This window comes from Opisthocomus hoazin, chromosome 2, assembly GCF_030867145.1.
Source record: "Opisthocomus hoazin isolate bOpiHoa1 chromosome 2, bOpiHoa1.hap1, whole genome shotgun sequence".
Lineage (NCBI taxonomy): Eukaryota > Metazoa > Chordata > Aves > Opisthocomiformes > Opisthocomidae > Opisthocomus > Opisthocomus hoazin.
Genome location: NC_134415.1, coordinates 115,729,617 through 115,748,353, shown reverse-complemented (window position 1 = coordinate 115,748,353; position 18,737 = coordinate 115,729,617). Strand labels below are relative to the sequence as shown.

The window sequence follows — 18,737 nt, the reverse complement described above, 5'->3', positions numbered from 1 at the left end:
TACATCTATACTAATGTTGCCAGTCGTATGGGAGCCAGCTGGCAGGAGCAGGGCAGGTAAATGGTCTCTCAGCCTCCAAGAAAGGCTGCCGATGTGCAACCACTGGAAATAGTCCCTGGCCTGGGATCGCTCCTCAGTTGCTCTGATAAGCAGTTTGGGGCAGTGTTAGTTGAATGACACCAAAACCATGCCAAGTATTTTTCTAGCAAGTTAACTGTGTGGACAATCCAGCTCCCAGTCCTCTGTCCTTGGCACTCTTTACTTCATGCCCATACCCAGAGTGTCACAGCTACTCTTTAACAGAATCTTGATACTGTGTTTCTCCCTCAGCTTTAAGTGCTTAAAACAGACTTACTATCAGGAAATTTTGGTAAATGTATTATTTCTCTCTTTTCTCAGGACACCTAGGAATTTCCAGAATCAACACCTTCTCACAGACTGTATTGCTTTGTTGAACTGCTCTACTGTCAGACGAATCAGAGTTTAGCATCACATGCTGTCACCTGGTAACTTAAAGGACACCACACATCTCCATCTGTTATTAAATGTTTATTTATGCCTGGAGGGAATGAGATGCCCCCACACACAAAGAGGAAAAAGGCATTGTTCTGTGATGCTGTTAGCAGGCAAGACCAAATCATTTACAGACCTCCCATCACCAGCAGATACTGTTCATTCTCCAGGACTGGAACCAGAGCCTCCCTGTCCGCACTAGCTTGCTGCCTGCTTCCCTGCCTGCGTACCAATGAATCCTTCCAGCCTATTGTACAGAGGAACAGCTTCAATAGAAGGGGTTCAATGCCATCGCTTTTTCATCCAAACCCACATAGCTCAATGCTTAGTTTCCCTACACAAGATGTAGGTTTGAAGCTCCTCAGGCAAAGGAGATAATAGAATAAATAAGTCCCCCCTTGTCCTGTTTTATTGCAGTTCAGCTGGACTGAGCTCTGTAGGGTATCTGTCAAATCTGCAGAACTACTGGGTCTTGGCAGGCCATGGGTATGAGCTAAACAACTCTGCACAGCCCTGTAAAAATCAAGATTATTCCAGCATGCATCCCAGCACTCAGCTATACTATTGTAGAGAACAGAGCTGCTTGTGAAGCACAAGCGTCTCTGGTAGCAACCACATGGGAGTTTTGAACATTTAGATCTTTGGCTCCTGAGATATATTTTAGGCTGTTTTCATGCTCAAGGGTCTGTCATTTGCCCATCACAGAAAGTGTCATTTCCCTCTGCTCAAGGCGCTGTGCAAGGCCCACAGGAGCACCCTGATCCTTAAAGCTATATTCATAACTGTGGTGACTCTGCCTGCCAGCCAGTTACTTGGCTATGCCTTGAGGATGGAGGTGATCTTGGGCCAACAGCTAGAAAGCCTCACGCTAGAACAGTCTTAACACTGATTTTTCAATTTCTACAGCTTGATGTTTGCAAGCAAGATAACTTGAACATACCAGATACCTGAGTGCAAAGAAACATTGAAAGAGAAATCAATGCTCTTAATTCAAAAGCATTCAATGAGTTTTTTTTCCTTTTTATGTATGCTTCTCAATTCACTCGTTGGTTAGCACAAGTAGCATCCTCTATGCTCACTGGCTAGACAAACAGGCTTTCCTATTTTCTTTGAAACAAAGCAATTCCTACTTAGGATATGTTTGCCACGTGCAGACTTACCTTCCCCTCAAATGATGCTAAATCCTGAGTTCAGAGACGATCAGCAAACTTCAATTACTGCTGTAGGTCCTGAGCTCCACGGGTTCAATGAAGAGCCACTGTTGCATATGTGTTCTAGAGCAGCACTGATGCAACCAAAATATTCATTAAAACCAGTCATGTAACCATGCACCACAACCTGGGTTGCAGTTGAAAAAAATCAGAGATATCTCCTCTGCTTTTGACAATTTGGTAGACTCTTTGATAAGAATCCTGATGTATTCTTACCCGAACAGCGATGCTCAGTCAGCGCAGTGAAATACGGGAATGGTGCCACTGAATTCACCCCTGTCTTTGCACACAGTTTCTGCAGCTTCACTGTACGTTTAAGAACAGAACCAACCGACCTGAAAGACATATCCTGCAGACCACAGCCAGGACATGAAGCAGGGCTGGAAAAAGCTGTACTTCTGTCTGGGTTTACTGCCCTGCTTTGTCTGGAAATTACAAACCTGTATGAAATATTTTAAAAGACGTTCCTTTCTTACACAGAGTGGGTAAATCCTACCTCAAATGCACAGTTACTCAACTTGTACTCTGGTATGGTTGGGACTGTACTGTAGTTGTATTAACTTCCAGATAGCAGTGGACAGCTGCCAAAGTCATCAGGTTCAGAACAGGCACTGACATGGTGACACCAGGATGCTCAATCTGTCTATCCAGGTGTTTGTTTGCTGGCCAGGAGAGCACCCCTCCCCTCTCCCATCTCAGTCCCCTGGTCGCAGAGGTAGGACTGGCTGGTCTGGTGTGGTCAGAGCAACGCACCTGGCTCACTGTTGTGCTCCAGCTGCGGTGACTGGGCACAGGGCTGCCCATCGGGCATTCCCAGACAGCTCCGTTCACAAGATTTGTGTACTCTGTTATTCCTTGCCCCATTTCTTGACATTTCTTTTCACTACCCTTGTACCTAGCTTTCTCCACCTTAGTCTTCCATCAACAAACCCATCCCTAAATGCTTTCTTCTCATTCTCCCAGTTTTGCTCCTTCTACACCCAAATTTGGGATTTTGATACTACTGCTTAGATCACCTTGCATTTACATAGCACTGTTGACATGCTTCTTGAGGCACTGCTGGACTTCCAAGATTCAGGAGGTCCCAAATATTCCCCAAAAATCCCTCCATTTATCTGTGAAACTCAGCCATTTCTCACGTAGTTGCCCCATAACAACCTGTGAAATCCAGCCTTTCCTCAGACGTAACTTGTGGCAGTCTCTCACATTGCCAGCAGCAACACGCAGTAATTTCTCATGTCACGTCCTGTAATTTTCCATATCCCGCTCAGGCAGCCTCACCTCAGGGCAGCATCTGCTCAGTGACCTGCAGTTCTAACAAAGTACGTTACTCATAGAAAGGTAAGCTCACCTTGAGCCAGGAGCAGCTGATGGTTATTTATTGCATTATCTGGTGTTTATTGCTGTTACTATGGAAGTGCAAGGCTATCTCTTCTAGGAAATAGTAATACTGCTTTCCAAAGTATGTGAAGTCCTTTGTTGAACAGATGCACTTTGGCCCTGGAAGAATGAATGGCTGAGGATGAAGGAGCTGGTAGCAACGTCACAGCAGATGTTTCACTGAAATCTGTAATTAAAGCAGAGCTAAAATCCCTTTAGTTCATATTTTTATGATTAAATTTTGTCTCCATAACTCCTGCAGTAACTCTTCAGGGGACTATTAAATTGTCTGTATCATATTTTTAGAAAAATATTCCCCCAACTATTGCTAGGGAACAATTTAAATTTCTCCGTCCTAGATTTTAGTCTCAGCTTTAAGGATTTCTTCTTATCCTCTGCAACCTAGCCTACCTGCATTTTTAGATCACTTTTTCAAATAGAGATCAGCTTAAAACTCACCCACAAGAATGTGACCTCTCTATGTTTACCTGACGTGAATCCTAGGCAAATTTTTCTTGGCTGGAAAAAGCTCAGATTGGGGAATAATTTCCTTTCTAACAGAGCAGAGCAGCAAGTTCATAGCCTTTCTTATTTTGAGACCTCTCTACCTGCAACAAGTTCTCCCATGCTACCCTCACACTTGGTCTCAGGGGATTTAGGAGGAATTTGTCCTCTGCCTTACTAGAAACAACTCATTCTCCCATTTCTGTGGCTTATTCTGGGTGCAGCCTCAGTCTGTACCAGCATACAAGACCTGTGCTGACCTGTCTTAGGAGGTATGAGCAAGGAACAGAAAATAAGTCTAGGGCAGGGGGATGGAGACGGTGATTGCAGCCAAGCCACCATGCTAACCCCCATGCCCAGCTCCCCTTGCCCACCTGTCCCAGCTGGAGAGCTCTCTTCCCCAGCTCCTCACAGCATGAACAGGATTAAGTGCTTTTGAATGACAGCTCTTTATTTCCTTGTCTTTAGAGTCTGCATTAATGAGATATGCAGATCAGCAAACCAAAGTTAATTATTTTTTGACACAAACTAGGGGAGATGAATCAGTGATGATTAAAGCAAGTTTAAGGTCTCTCTTTGCATGGCTTATGTAAAACAAAGGGGAAAGCAGCAGTCTCACACAGCTCTGGTAGTGCCTGTAACACCCCTGAGGAAGCAGGGGTAGATGTTTCCACAAGCATGTTTCACAGCCACCAAAATAATTTGAGTTTTCTGCAACAGAAGGTTTCCAAAACAACTGAGGAGTTTGTTATATATCAGGAAAGTATCCGGAGGAGCTAACATTAGCCATAATGGGAACAAATCTACTTGCTCAGGTTCCACCTACCTCAAGGTTAGATATTGCATTCAGTCAGGTTCTTGGTACAGTCCCTGGATAGAAATACACAACTCACATGACCTATCTAGATACCTGTTCTGGTATGAAATTAGTAGTTATCACTCTTTCTTAACTACAAATCCAGCCTAAGATCATCTTTGACACGGAAGTCAGGCAGACAACTCCCATGCTAGATGCTTCTTTGTCTGCATTTGGCCCTGGGCTTTTCTGATCAGAAAGAAACTCTCTTTAACAAATGGCTTGAAAAATATGGACTAAGTGTTTTTAGTAAAAAATTTATTGGCTTTTGTGTAAGGAAAAGAGTGACATGGAAACTCTGCTTTGCATCTTGTCTCCTGGTTCCAGAAGTCATGTGGGAACTATGTCTACTGCGAAAAAACAAGCCATGCTGAAATCTCTAAGACTACATTTGTACTAATAAACTAAGCTAGAGGCATAGGCCTGGACACTTGATTTTCTAGAGTGGCTACATCATCAGGATAATCCATGGTACAATTTTGTCCCAGGTCAACTAGTACTTTTCCACAAAATCCTTGGGTCCAGTTTTGGAGTTAATGCAAGCCAGCAATCAATCCAGATGCACACAACATTTTTCAGAAGCTAAAGAGCTCCACGGCGTGGTAATGGCCAGACCAGGCCAGCTGGCCTCAAGGCCAAAAAGGGAAACAGAGTTTGTTTAGTTCACCAGTAGCAGTCTAACTGCTGTATATTAACAGCCCAAAGCAACGAAGCCAAGAGTCATATTCTTTCCTCAGTAGTTCTGCTGTAATTGCTTTGAACATGATCAATTTGGTGGTAAAAGAGGAAAATTTGCTGTACATGTTTGAGGCTAAAAATACAACATTAAACTAACTGTAAATTATTCCCCTTCATGAAATCTAAGCTCTGGATTTTGCATTCACATTGTTGGTGTTACTGTTTTCATATCCAGCACTGTAAGAAAAGTACCTGGGGTTTTTCAGGGGTTTAAGAGAAATATCCTGAGCAGGTTACTGCACGAGCAAAGAGCCAGGGTGTAACACCAGAGCTGCACAGGCTCAGAGGTTCAAACACAGCCCCGTATCCTGGGCTGCATCAAAAGCAGCGTGGCCAGCAGGGCAAGGGAGGGGATTCTGCCCCTCTACTCTGCTCTGGTGAGAGCCATAACTCCTTTATTTAAATGGAGTGTTCCTACATGACATTGATGATGTTAAGGTTTGTAACAGAAACTTTAGGATGGGTCCCAGTAGAGAAAGAAGGGAAATGTCCAGACGTGGATGCACCAGAAGGCATGGAAGAAGTGGAGGTGTAAGCACAGCATGTGTTAATGGCACCCAGATTAGCACGTCATCAAGATCACAGAATATTCATCGACAGCTCCTGCACACTTCACACACAGGGTGGGGGGAAAAAGGGAGAGCCTAAAACAAAGGATACCCTACAAGAGCTGGTTGACTAAAACAAAGACTCAAGACATAACAAGATGATTATGAGAAGACGAGGAACAAGAAATTCCATTTAAACGTAAGAGAAAACTTTATAACTGAAGGAATGGTCATAAATGGTACTTGTGGAGTCTCCACTCCTGGAAATATTGAAAACTCAACTTGACAAGGTCTTAAGCAACCTGCCTCGGTTAACCCTTCCAACTTCAATCATTCTGTGATTCTAACAAGACTGGATTGTTAAAATCCCTCCATAAGGAGACAGAAGATTATGAGAAAATTCTAATGAGTGAGATGCAATGGGATGGTGAGGCAAAAGACCAAAACTACCATCAGATTCTATGGGTGCAAAAAAGCTTATCCAAAACTACGAAATGGTCATCAGCCTAAGGAGAACCCAAGAGACACGATGAGTACTCAGTACTCGGAGTCCTTTGTACATTTTTTCACCACAAGGAATGTGGACCAGACCACCTTTTCCACCTGATTCACCAGATCACCTTCTAGATGCCCGAATGCTGGGCAGGCTACTTGGACACACGTCTTGGTGCTTGAGAGCACGCAGGTATGAGGATGAGAGAAACTTGTATTTTTGTAAATAAAATAACGTTTCCCTCCATATAACATCTGACTTTGAGCTTTATAACATTGTTTCTACAGCACTGCAGCATTATTTGCTACAATGATGTGATGCAATATGAGGCAATGTGAGATTTTTCTTCTACAGAAGCACTGTAAAATTCAGTGCACAAAACGTAATGTATCATCTCCTCAGCTGTGATAAATTAATACTGATCTAACTCTTAACTTTTGTTCTTTTCTAAACTGCAGTTGTCTGCTCATCTGAAAGATACGGACTAGTTCAGATAGGAATTAATCTGGGGAAGGCCCAGGACCTTTGTTTTAACCCGGGTCAGCCTAGGCTAGCAGAATGAATCCTTCTTGTCCTAAAGTTGATGGCTACACCAACTTATGAGTACTCAGTTTAAAAATATGATACGTCTAATTTGCATACATGAGTTTTGATTTTAATGTTAGCAAACAACGCAACTTGTCATGTTAATGCAGTAGCACCCACTAATCTTACACATGTTATCTTCGATCAAAATCTTCAGGACTGCAAGGCTCCCTCTGGTTCGACCCTTTTTGCTCTCCTCCTCTTCCCTTGATCTCCATTGTCCAGCATACAGCACCTATATTGAAGCAACTGTTTTGACAGCACCAACAGCACAATGATAAAATACACGCTATATCAAAGGTAAGCAGCACCACCTGCCAGCTCTTTCAGAGCACTGCAAGGAGCAGCAGGCTCAGACTGAACGTGGGCAACCCTGCGGCAGCAGTGGCTGAGAAAAGCAAAGATCATACTCCCCACACACTCCCCACTTCCCTGTCATGTCCTATAGTAAAGATTACTGTTCATGTGCCATCGATTCAGTACACAACACAAACTAATTAAGAATCTTTGAAATGCCCCAAACTACAACATATTTTTCAGAATATTTTGATTTGTTGCAATAAAAGTATTCAAAGTAATAGTTTAATTTAAAGACTTTTGGCAAAAAGTTTTCTAAGGTCCAAGAAGGCTATCTGGTAGGAAAGACCCTGCCTTCACCTGACCACAGGCCTTCACAGATAACCAATATTCTGTTGTTCCAAATGACCCTCTAACATCTCCTAGAGAATCTCTAAAATAGAGTGTGGGGGGTCTCTACTCTATCCATTTCTATTCCTTCCCTCCCTCCATTTGCCCAGACACATCCCCTTCCAGATGTGTGAGCATCATCTGAATGAACACACCTCCCTGCACAGGTACAGCTGGCTAGAGACTTTCCAAATTTCTTTTCTTTAAACTTTCAGGAAACAATGCATTTTCTGGTAGTACACAAGCAGGTCAGTTAAGAAAACAGCCCCCAGGACTCCTCTGAGGACTTGATCCAAGTCTTCCCCGATACAAAGAAAAAGAAAAAGAAAAAGAAAAAGAAAAAGAAAAAGAAAAACAAAAAGAAAAAGAAAAAGAAAAAGAAAAAGGAAAAGGAAAAGGAAAAGGAAAAGAAAAAGGAAAAGGAAAACGAAAAGGGAAAAAAAGGTAAAAATGAGAGTCCTCCAGACCTCTAGCTTCCAAAGAATAAACACATGCCGCAGCTCTGATCTCCTAGCAATACCCTTTCCTCAGCTTGCTCCTCTGTATAGTAGTGATAATTAGCTTTCTCATGGATGACATGTTTTAATTAGTGACAATAGCAGAGTGATTGAGAGGAAAAGAAGATAAGTTAGTCTGCAGACTTGTAAATTCTGGCACAGAAAACATGTGGCACAGCAAGAACAAGAATCCAGCAGGATCCAAACACTAACAGGAGGAAAACAGCTGCCTTTTCAGATGCTTAATACAGATTTCACATACTTCTAAATGCCGTCGATTGAGTCCAGACAGAGTACCAGCTGGTGTCTGAAGATAAGGTGCTTTGATTTCTTGCTCATCACTCATTTGTCACTCAAACAAAAAACAGCAGAATTCACAAGACAACTGAACCAATATTTGTAAAACAAAGGTCATTACTCCAGGGAAAGCCTGGATTCCTCCTGTTAAACCAACAAGTATAGGCAGAGGAGCATCACTGAGTTAGGACCCTAGCTGGTTCTAGTCATACAGCATAGATCAAGTTACTGGAATACTAAATAAAGCAGAATAGAAAAATCACATATATGCATCTGGGATGACCAGCTTCTGGCTCATCACACAACCGGCTTGGCCAGGCTGGCCAGCTGCAAGACCAAAGGGACCCCCACAGCTTTCATGGTGGTTCTGCATCCTATGGCAACCTTGCTCATGCTCAGCCTCTCTTTCCGTGGGTCGTCTGCAAATTACAATGTTATTAACACCCAAATGGCTATATTTAAATGTTTTCATACTGGAAGGACCCAAGTGAAACTAGCTGCTCTTTCATTTCAGCATCCTTCCCAAGAAATTCTCTATCTGTCATATCTTGTCTTTGTGACAGTATCAAACATACACGGAGCTGCCATAAGAACATGTCCCTGCACTGTAGCCCTCACTAATCCATACACTAAGAAAGATGTGCATGTGGCAAACAAGTCTAAGAGTAAAACTGAGCACACAGGAGAAAGTCATAAGACCCTTTACAAAATAAAAGCAATTTTTTTCTGTTTTCCAATGTATAACATTTACATATTCTTATCTTAGTAATAGCTCCTCAATGAGTAACCTGTGCTGTTTGGTGTTCAGGGGTTTTTTTGCAAGTTTACTAAGTTTTGCAAATTCTCTGGAACTCAACAAATATCCACATCCACACAAGTCTGTTACAAAGTTTTCTTGTCAGAGATCCATCAGCTAAAGTGAATTAGAGGTGCTGATTTCATCCCCGTATCTAAGTGGTCTTTGGCCAACAGCTGAGCCTAGTGCTGGGTGCTGAGAGACAGAGGCAGCCCAGAGCTGCAGCTGGGGTGGAGCTGCAAAGGGGCTGCCAAAGAAAGCTCAGGGCTGCAGAAAGAACTCTCCCATGGGGACTGTTTAGCTGGAGGAAAGGCTTGGGTACCTTGTCTGAGGTCCAGCCAAGGACTACATTTCAGTTCAGAGTCAAGAGATAAACGCAAAGCTACAGCTGTCAGGGGCTGGAAAGTGTCTTTCTAAGGGCTGATGCCAGAAGTCACTTTGGAAGAGTGCCATCAGCCCTGCTCCTGCAGCTCTGGGCTTTCTCTTTCTTGCAAGCCAACACTGAGGTAAAGCATCGGCTTCACTAGAACTCTTATCTGAGGAACAATTAGTCCCTAGATTGAGCAGGGCCTCTGGTCTATGGCTTAGCGTATTGCTAGGGTCAGGATTTGGTCTGAAAGCAAAAGAAAGATCACAGCTGGAGCAGGGCTGGAAGACAGAGAGGGCTGCAGAAAGTATCTCCCCTTGGACATGGTGTAACTGGGAGCAGGTCTGGGGTGTCCTGTCTGAGGGACCCTCTAGGATTAGGTTTAGGGTCAGGTTGAGATAAAAAGGCAGCACAAAACTTTTGCCGTAGGGGGATAGGAAAGTATATTCCAAAGCAAACAAAGGGCTAATGCCCTAAATCTCCTCAAAGGGATACTTAGCCCAGGGGAAGCTCTTAGCTTGGCGATAGTGTGGTTTATCCTCACCAGAACTTTCTAAACCTCACTAGAATGGTCTGACTTAGCAATGATTAAAAAGGCTGCACACGACAGTACAGGTAACATCACAAGGAGGTAACACACCACAACAGAGGCAACACGAAGCATTGCTAGAAAGGTGACAATTTGTTGCAACAAAGGAGAAGGTGCCATCTACTTTTTTTTTTTTTTTTTTTTTACTAATGCTTGGCTGAATTACGGAGCTCTTGTGCAATTGTAACCGTACGGGATAGTCCTGAGTGAGGATTTCACTGGCCATCTCCAAGCTCACAGACACGCGCATGTGGCAACTCAGGCTGAGCACAAAGAAGAGCTTGCAGGTAAATATTACAAACTTCTTGTAAAGCAATGGCCACTGCTGCTTTCTACTGTATAACTAACCTCTTCAGCATTACTTCACTAATGAGTAACCTACCCTGTTGTTTTCTATGACAGCATTGTCATTAGTCTCTGTTGGGTTATATGCACACAAAACTGCTCACACACATTTTCAAATGTTCTGCCGAGATCCTCGTCAGCTAAAAGCATCAAAGCTGCCACCGAAAGGAACATATTCTGCTCCGGTCTGCAAAGGGCATGTAGTTTTACACAGATTGAGAAATGGCACAGTGGCATCTAGTGGGTATTTGTTGCATCAGCTGATAACCAGCAGTAATTCTTGATTCATTAGGGCCATACCCTGCACCAGTGCTGAGAGGAGTACAAAAAGGGTGGCAGCGAAAGGGAAAAAAGGAGGCCTGCCCATCTCCAATGCAGAGAAAGCCCCTGGCATCAGAGGTCACCCCCTGGGCTCTGCTGTTCTCAGTAGCCCTTCCAACGAACAGCTTAAATGAACTTGTCTTTATTTTCTTCCCACCTCTCCTTCTTCTGCTTCCACACACTCTACTAAAAAAAAAATCCTTTACCACCTGGATATTTGTACTATACAGACATTTGTCATCTTTTTTGTTCTACCTGCTCAGCATTTACTCATTACTTAGGAAACAGGTCATTCCAGTTCATCTTTCCAAAACTCCATCACCCTGATGCCCTTCTCTAAAACAATTTCAATTTACTGGGACTTTTTTAGCAGAGCAGGGATTTTTTTTGTCATGGTGCAAAAAAATGCAGGCTTATATATTGTTCAGCTAATCAGGGAATTTCTGTTGCCCATTAGCACCTCAGGCTATGAAATTACAAAACAAACAAGCTTGCTGGTAACTGCCCTACACACTTTTTCCACCCCCATCCCTAAAATAATGAACTTATTAATGAAAGATAGATGAGCATTTGACAACACAAACAGCAATATGACAGTAGGCCAGCAGGACATCCAGCTCCATAGTTTGGAAGGAGCTAATAACAACAAAAAATAGATACACTTTTCCAGCACAGTCTCAGCCCCCCATCATTTTGTGGTTAAGCGACTTGCCAAGACAGGGTTCATGGTTAACCAGCCATGAGTGGCTTCTCTTTCCACAACTTTGTCCAGTTACTTTTTTAATCCATTTAAACTTTTACCATATAAAATATCCTGCAGCAAGGAGTTTAATAATTTACCTACCCACAGGAAAAAGTATCTGCATTTTCGGTTTTGAATCAAACGCCTATTACTTTCATTTGTTGTTTTTTTCTTAATGACTAACTCTAGTTCTCGTATTACACAATAAGCAGCTGCTCCTTGTCTACTGCATCCATGCCACTCACAAATCAACTCCTTCACTTTCATCTTAAGTTAAAATAAAATTCCACAAGGTTACACAGAACAGCTTATTACTGCCATACTAATCTGTAATGTATCAATGTGTTCGTGAGTGAGGCAGCAAATGACAATTTTCAATCACTTGTTCTTCATCTGAGCCACGTCTCCTTCTCCTGGAGTCATGTGGGGGCAGAAATTAGCTCAGCTTTTCCACTCCATACAGTGCCTTTACCTATGCTTTATGTTTGCTGCTCACCAGAACTAACTAAACAAAAATCCTTCCTCTGCTGAAGCCAGGGGAAACTTGCCACAGTGTGTAGTGGGGTCAGGATTATACCTCCAGGTATTTCTCGGCATTGATGGCTCAGAGTGCCTGAGATTCAAGCCAGTCTCCCAGGCAGATCGGTCTGCAGCCCCCCAGACTCAATCTCACTGATCTGTCTGATCACTCCCGTAAGTGTTTGATCTGCTGCTTTGTACTTTGCAACTTCTTCCAGAATAACACTGCCTGTGAATCTCATTGATGCACTTTCTTCCTTGAGTTCCTGATCCTGGTACTAAAAGTACATGTTTCTATTTTATTGAGACCTTCCCTGCACTGTCTACAACCCAATGGCCAATATTCAGGCTATGCTTTCAAGACGATGTCTCGCACAGTTTAGTCCTGATATCATTTTTTTGAGTCTGAGTTTCTCTTCACTGTCTTTTATCATTTTTCATAGTGTCCTATATGCATTCCTGCCAATGCAGTAGATCAGCCACGTGGAAAAGCCTGTGCCTTCAGGACAAGATAAGGCAGAGCAGTCACTCACAGTAAACACACAGTCTGCTGGCCAGCCAAAAATATAGCCTGCCATTGCGCAGAAATACTCTGGTGGAGTGACTGCCAGCCTGGGCTGACCAAGGTGAAAGCAGAGGAGCAGGAAGGGGCTGCAGCACCCTGCCCCGTCAGCCAGCATCCCCAGGGTCGCAGGCACTGCTGGAGCTTGCTGGCTGTGCAGGGTCCCCCTTCCAGCCAGACCCAGCTTCCACTCGCCTTACACAAGCAAGCTGGTAGAGATCTACATCTACAAAACCTCTGAAACACTCCCCTTCACTGCCATGTTTGGTATTTTTCCCTTCTTTTTACAGTTTCCCTTGCTGTACATACACTGCTGTGTTTTTCAGCTCCCTGAATATCTGCTTTCTCTTAGTCTTGTTCCGCCCAATTCTTTACTCTTCTCAATTAACCTTTAAAATCAACACTTCTGAAAGCTCTACTATAACACAGGCAAAGCCAGGCTGGCCTTACAAGATGTGTTTATCGGGGTTTAAGGCAAACTCTCCTGTTCAGGGGTAGAATGAACCGGTACAGCCCAGAAGAGTTAAAGAACAGAGTTAAAGAACAGAGCTTCTGCAATCAATGACTTACTCAGCAAAACACCAAGAAGGGGAGCTGAGGCAGATTTTGTTGAGCAGAGATGTTAAGCGGCCATAGAGATGCTGTGCATACTCATGCAGTGCTTGTCTAGCAGAGTTACAGTCATTAGATGTGTAAAACTACGCATAGCTATTAAGCAAAAACCCTTGCATCGTAAAAGCCTACCTCATCAGAAAGCCTTATGCAGAAATAGTTTGTCATGCAAAAAAAAAGCTTTAACCATGCTAGTAATGCTGTGTTCACTACATAGGGCAGATGGCAGGGATGGGCCTTCTGAGAGTTAGCTAGGACCACTGCAGGTGATCTTCAGAGCCAAAGTTAGGTCTGGTTGCTAAGGGTCATATTCAGCTGAGTTTTAGTACCTCAGAGATGGTGGTTCCAAAGTCTCTGTGCTCCAATGCTCAGTCATGTTCAAAGCGAAAAATGTTTTCCCAACGTCTAACCAGAATTTCCCTTGTTGCAGTTTTCCTTGATTGCAACATTTGCCCTGGTTCTTTCTCAGGATAGGCATACTGGGAATTCAAGCTGCAGGACCGAGGTTCTCCTCACCAAGGATAACAACCTGTCCTCATGGGAATTCACCGTGAGTTCCAAGGCCTTTCTATACAACAGGTCAACCTACATGTGGTACACACAAACCTGTTTTTCCTAACGAAATATAGCTATGCTCACTTTATTACAACAGATCTTTCTCCTTGCCACAATGTTCAAATAAAACAAGACACCCATTAAACTGAAAAATTACAAGAAGCTTACTGGGCTTCCATAACATTAGGTACCTACGATACTTGTCTTTTCTTGACAATCCCAAGGTGACTTGCAAAGCGACAGTCTGGCCACACATGATTGAGTCAGACCTGAGATTCATGAAGAGGCTGAACTTCCATGTTTAGCACAGAAGTGAGGCCCAGCTGCAGCAATGTTAATCACCTGGAGGTACTGCTAAAGGATCCTGTGGTATGGTCTCCTCCCCACCAAGCATCATGTAACTTCCTGAAAAACTTACTGGTTTAGTTGAAATGGTTTTGTGTATATATATATATATATTTTAATCCAGAATATTCTGGTGTATTTGTTAGGAAGCTATTTTACTGTAGCTGCTGAAAATGCTGTTTCTGTGCTGCCAAGCCCTGCTAGATACTTCAAACTAGAAGGCTTGAGACTTGCTGTGTTTGCAAGCAGCTTGGTCAAGCTGAAGAAAACTGAGAAATGGACCCAGAAGCACTTCCTCTTTTTTTTCAGAAAAAAAAAAGATGTAATTTTTCTATTCTGTTCCTACTCTGTGTTTGGAACTGCAGGCACAGAAAGCCTTGTCATCATGCACTCTTCTGGACAAATTTGGGAAACTCTCTCTCTTATAATTAACTAACTGAATTTAAAAAGCTTTCATGCCTCTGATACTCCAAACTGGATGCTCACCTTCTATAAATCTCTTCCTCCTATAAGAAGCTTGTGATAGCGAAGGGTTGCATCCTCTCTGATCTCCTAGTATCTGGTCTGAGAGATCTCCTCTTCCATCATCTCCCTTGCTGCTCACAAGTTTTGAATGAGCACAGAGGCATCCTCAAGAATCGAGATCCTTAGCACTAGTTTTTCTTTTGTTGATGAAACCTGAGGTTTCAGTCTATGGCATTTTGAACTACTACAGTCAGGACTGTTGGGGTCCTGTCAGACTCTTGGTCTCTGAACCTGCACCTTCCATTGTGCACCTGGCTCAGGGAATTGTGATAGATGAAAATGAACACTGCAGAAAATAAAGCCATTAGTTTTCAGCTGGATGTCCGACATTCCTGCTGTCACTGCTTCCAGAAGCAGCAGAATGAAGTGGGGCCAGATTAGTAACTTTGCCTGCATCAGCACTCGCCTCTCTTCCTAAACTCCTTCACCAGCAGTAACACTGGTCTGGCAGCTATTGAGATTGTAAGAACTAAGAAAATAGAACCTTGCTGTTGTTTTGAAGGGGTGGGTGTGTCCTCAGATATCTGGTTAAGAGGCTTCGCAGCTCAAGGGAGGCACCTCTAACCAGTACACTGCAGCAAACAAGAATGTGGAAAAGGCCATTGGAAATTCTTCTGAAGCATATTGCAGTCACACTGCCTCTCACGTGGCGCAGCTGAATGACAGCTGACTTTCTACAGCAGTGTGTGTCATTTGCTATCCAGCTCATTTGTTATCAGAATATAACCTAAGAAAGGAGAGATCTGGCACTGGAAAACACAATGCCTTCTGCTGTTATGGATAAAGAATAAACCTCGTATATGAACACCATGTGACATGGCAACAGGAAGCTACATAATCAGGTCGGACCAGGTGCATTTGAAACTACTGTTTTTTCAATGTCATTTTGAGAGTCCAGAAGTGATTGTAAAACGGCTGTGTCACAGGCTCATCCGAAATAAGTTATGATACAGAAAAGAGAAATGACAGGTCCTGTTGGGAGACCTGAACAACCATAACAGTCAAGACTTGGGAGAGGAAGGCCTGGATCTGAATAGGTGAATGCTCCATTTAAGGAACAGAAGAGGAAAGGTGGCTGATTCCAGCTGTGGTGGGGATAAGGCTAAAACAGTCACATCTGTATTAGGATAATGCTGGAGCCTAATAACTGAATTCATTCCTTGTGACAGTCTCACTCAAGTCAAATGGGCTCCAACGCTGATGACATCTGTTGCATCTCTGAAGAGCAGATGCTGGAGCCTCGAATATTTGTAGGGCTACACCTGCCAGTTAGTGAAGGCCTCTCAAGATTTTTGCTGCCTCTAAGTCTTCCCCTCCTTCTTCTAACATGGTCAGTTCTGGTCACGTGTATCAAATGTACCAGCAAAAGGCCTTTTTACAGCTTCCAAACCTTCACCTCAGTCTCATTCTAAACAGCTAATAAGCCTCATTAAGCAGAGAATAGCTTTTCTTAAGCGCCATCCATCGTTCCTTTTGAGGCTGTGCAGCAGCTGGCTCCCTCTGCTACAAACAGAGGCAGTTTTTCCAGGGAGCAATCCTTATCCCCACCTCTTTTTATTAGCTCTAAGGCATCCCGTTTTTTCTGTCTCCAGTACAAGCTTCTGTCTGCTGCCTTCTGGTAATTACAGGCCACTAAGATTGAATGTGTGTTAATAACACAAATGAAAAATGCTCCTTCAGGCGAAGCTTGCTTTACTGTGAACTGTATTCCAGGAATGCTCCACCATGTCTCAGTTTTGCAGTTAGAAAGTACCTAAAACTTGTAAAGCCAGAATCCCTGTGCCTTATACTCCTTCTATTCATCTCCCAGGGCAGGAACCAGGCAAGATCCCTGGAATAGAAGAACATTCCTCATATTGACAACATATTCCTCTCGTTGTCTGTTCTGTACAAGTGTTCTTCAAACATTGTATTTCCTTTCTCTGGTAACTGATTTCAGGTTTTGTATTGGCTACCACCCCTGCACACACCCATGAGGTCGCACACTCACATATGGAGTGATGTCTGCTGTATCAGAGCGCTGACCTCAAAAGCCTGCCAAGTCCCTTCTAATCCTGTCCCTGCAATTACCTGTACATTTTAAAATACAGGCTCAGTAACTTGCCTCATGAATGTCTGCAGACAAAGTATCTTTCCATTATTCCCCTTTTTATCTAGCCATGAGTCACATTAGTTTTTTTGCCAGTAATATCACAGTTCACGCTGCAATGAAGAAACAGCATCTAAATCTCTTTCAGTGACTCCATTCAAGTACTGTCTTCACTGCGATAGTAAAGCCCTATGCAAACTCACTAAAACCCTTAATACATTTTGTCTGAATGCAGCTCATTTATCACACACCCCATATCACTGCCTTGTTTTCATTGTTCTTTATCACTCTAATAATATTTGTGTTGGTGCAGGTTTTATCAGCACTATCGTATGTGTATTTCAAGAACAAACATAAAAATGTTGAATAGCTCCTGGTGTAGAATGGTTTCCTGCAGAAACTCACTAGGAATTTACGAGTCAGTAAAGATCTGTGTTAAAACTTGTTATTCGGCAGTAAACACATTAACTCATGCTTCTTGGTGCTATAGAAATGTGAAAACACAGCCATTCAACTTACTGTTGCACAACACTGATGACAAATAAAATACACTACCTCTACGCAGTTCCTTCTATTAGCCAGCCCTCCCCAAAATAATCAATTTTCTCTGACAATTTACATGTCATAAAACTATCCTTTCGTTATTTCTGGTTTTGAGGATTTTACCTGGAGCGACTGTCATTCTCGCTGCTCAATAGCGCCCCAAGGTGTCGCATTTACTTTTTTCACCATACTGGTGGAACAGAAGAGAAATTTAAGAGAAATACTCATTCCCTTGTGATGGGTGGTCGGCAAAGCAGCTCCTCTTCGCTTTGGGTGTCGGTAGAATAAGAGGTGAGGTATGTTTTATCTTAAGAACTAGGAATCACCACAAACTTGACACCACCGGCTCAGCAGGCTGCGCTTTTATGTATGGAAATGCCAAGTTGTCAGTATTTTGTAGCCATTCTGATTAAACCTTTTATTTCTTGCATCACTGTTCTTCCATTTCTGAAACAACTTCAGGGTGAAAATGGCTGCCCGTTCTCACTACCACGCTGACAATTTCATATTCTTGAAAAGCAGGACTCAAGAACACTGAAAAGTGCTCCTTGTGAACACAAAGTAATGGGTGTGCAGGTGGGGGCACAATTTAGACCACTTCATATCCAATGGGTGAAAAATTCTATTTCAATGGTACATTAAGTCCAGCTACTATTACTATGCGCCCACTGAGACCACAGGCCCAAGCTCTAGTACCCTCCTGTAATATGCAGTCGTTGTGGGGGGAGGAGGAACATTCAGCTTTTAGAATCAGTTGTTTCTAGAGCTTTTGAAGAGGGATGCCCATTTTTTCCATACAAAATAGCCATATATGGATTGTGCTGCTGGACCCAAACTTTCCAAGCCTCTGTTGGATGCAAATAGTCTATCCAGGTTTTAACACCTCTTGTACGAGCATGCACCAGCCCCTCCCTCACCCTACTTTCATCTCCTTGGCCTACAGCAGATGCAGCTAGGTTTATTTCTACTTTAACATGCAAGCTGCGGGCAAGCATATAAAATTCTTTCGAATTCAGATGCTGCTCCCGCCTTTCAGTGAGAGCACTTAGACTGTCACAGCCTCGAGGCTTAGTTTGCACTTAGAGGCAGTACAAAAGAAGCTCGAGCACCAAACAGGGTAAAACACTGGCCTGCCTTCCTTCTCCTCGAAGCCTGCGTGGGTTTCAGCTCAGGCCCGGGCAGCCCCCAGCGCCGCGAGGCGGGGAGCGCCTGAGGGCACTCTGGCTGTGGCAGCGCCCTGGGAAGGCGTTGAAAGGTGGGTGAGAGCGTGTGTTCCGTGGGCGGCCTGTCGACAACGCCGGCCAGGCACAACTCCGCCACCCGCCTGCCCTCGGCCGCTCCCGGCCAACCCCGGAACCCCACTCCGGCCCTGCCCGCAACCCGCCAGACCACGCCCCGCCCGTCCCCACCGCCCACCTCCTTCTTCTTCTTCTTCTTCTTCTTCTTCTCCTCCTCCTCCTCCTCCTCCTCCTCCGCCCCTCAGAGCCTCCTCCGCCCGCCCGCGCCCCGCAGCGGCTG

At 43.7% G+C, this 18,737-nt stretch overlaps 1 long non-coding RNA gene across 4 annotated transcripts in view; it reads right to left on the bottom strand.

The window, feature by feature from the left end:
* Positions 1-18,725, bottom strand: part of LOC142360620 (uncharacterized) — a 33,600-nt gene extending 14,875 nt beyond the window's left edge. For 2 of the 4 annotated variants that reach the window (XR_012763263.1, XR_012763260.1), the window contains exons 1-2: positions 1,941-3,065; positions 1,674-1,798 (exon numbers count right to left, since the gene is read on the bottom strand). This is a non-coding gene — a long non-coding RNA (uncharacterized LOC142360620). The other 2 variants (XR_012763261.1, XR_012763262.1) reach the window with 2 other exon arrangements.
* Between the last annotated feature and the right edge of the window lie 12 nt (positions 18,726-18,737).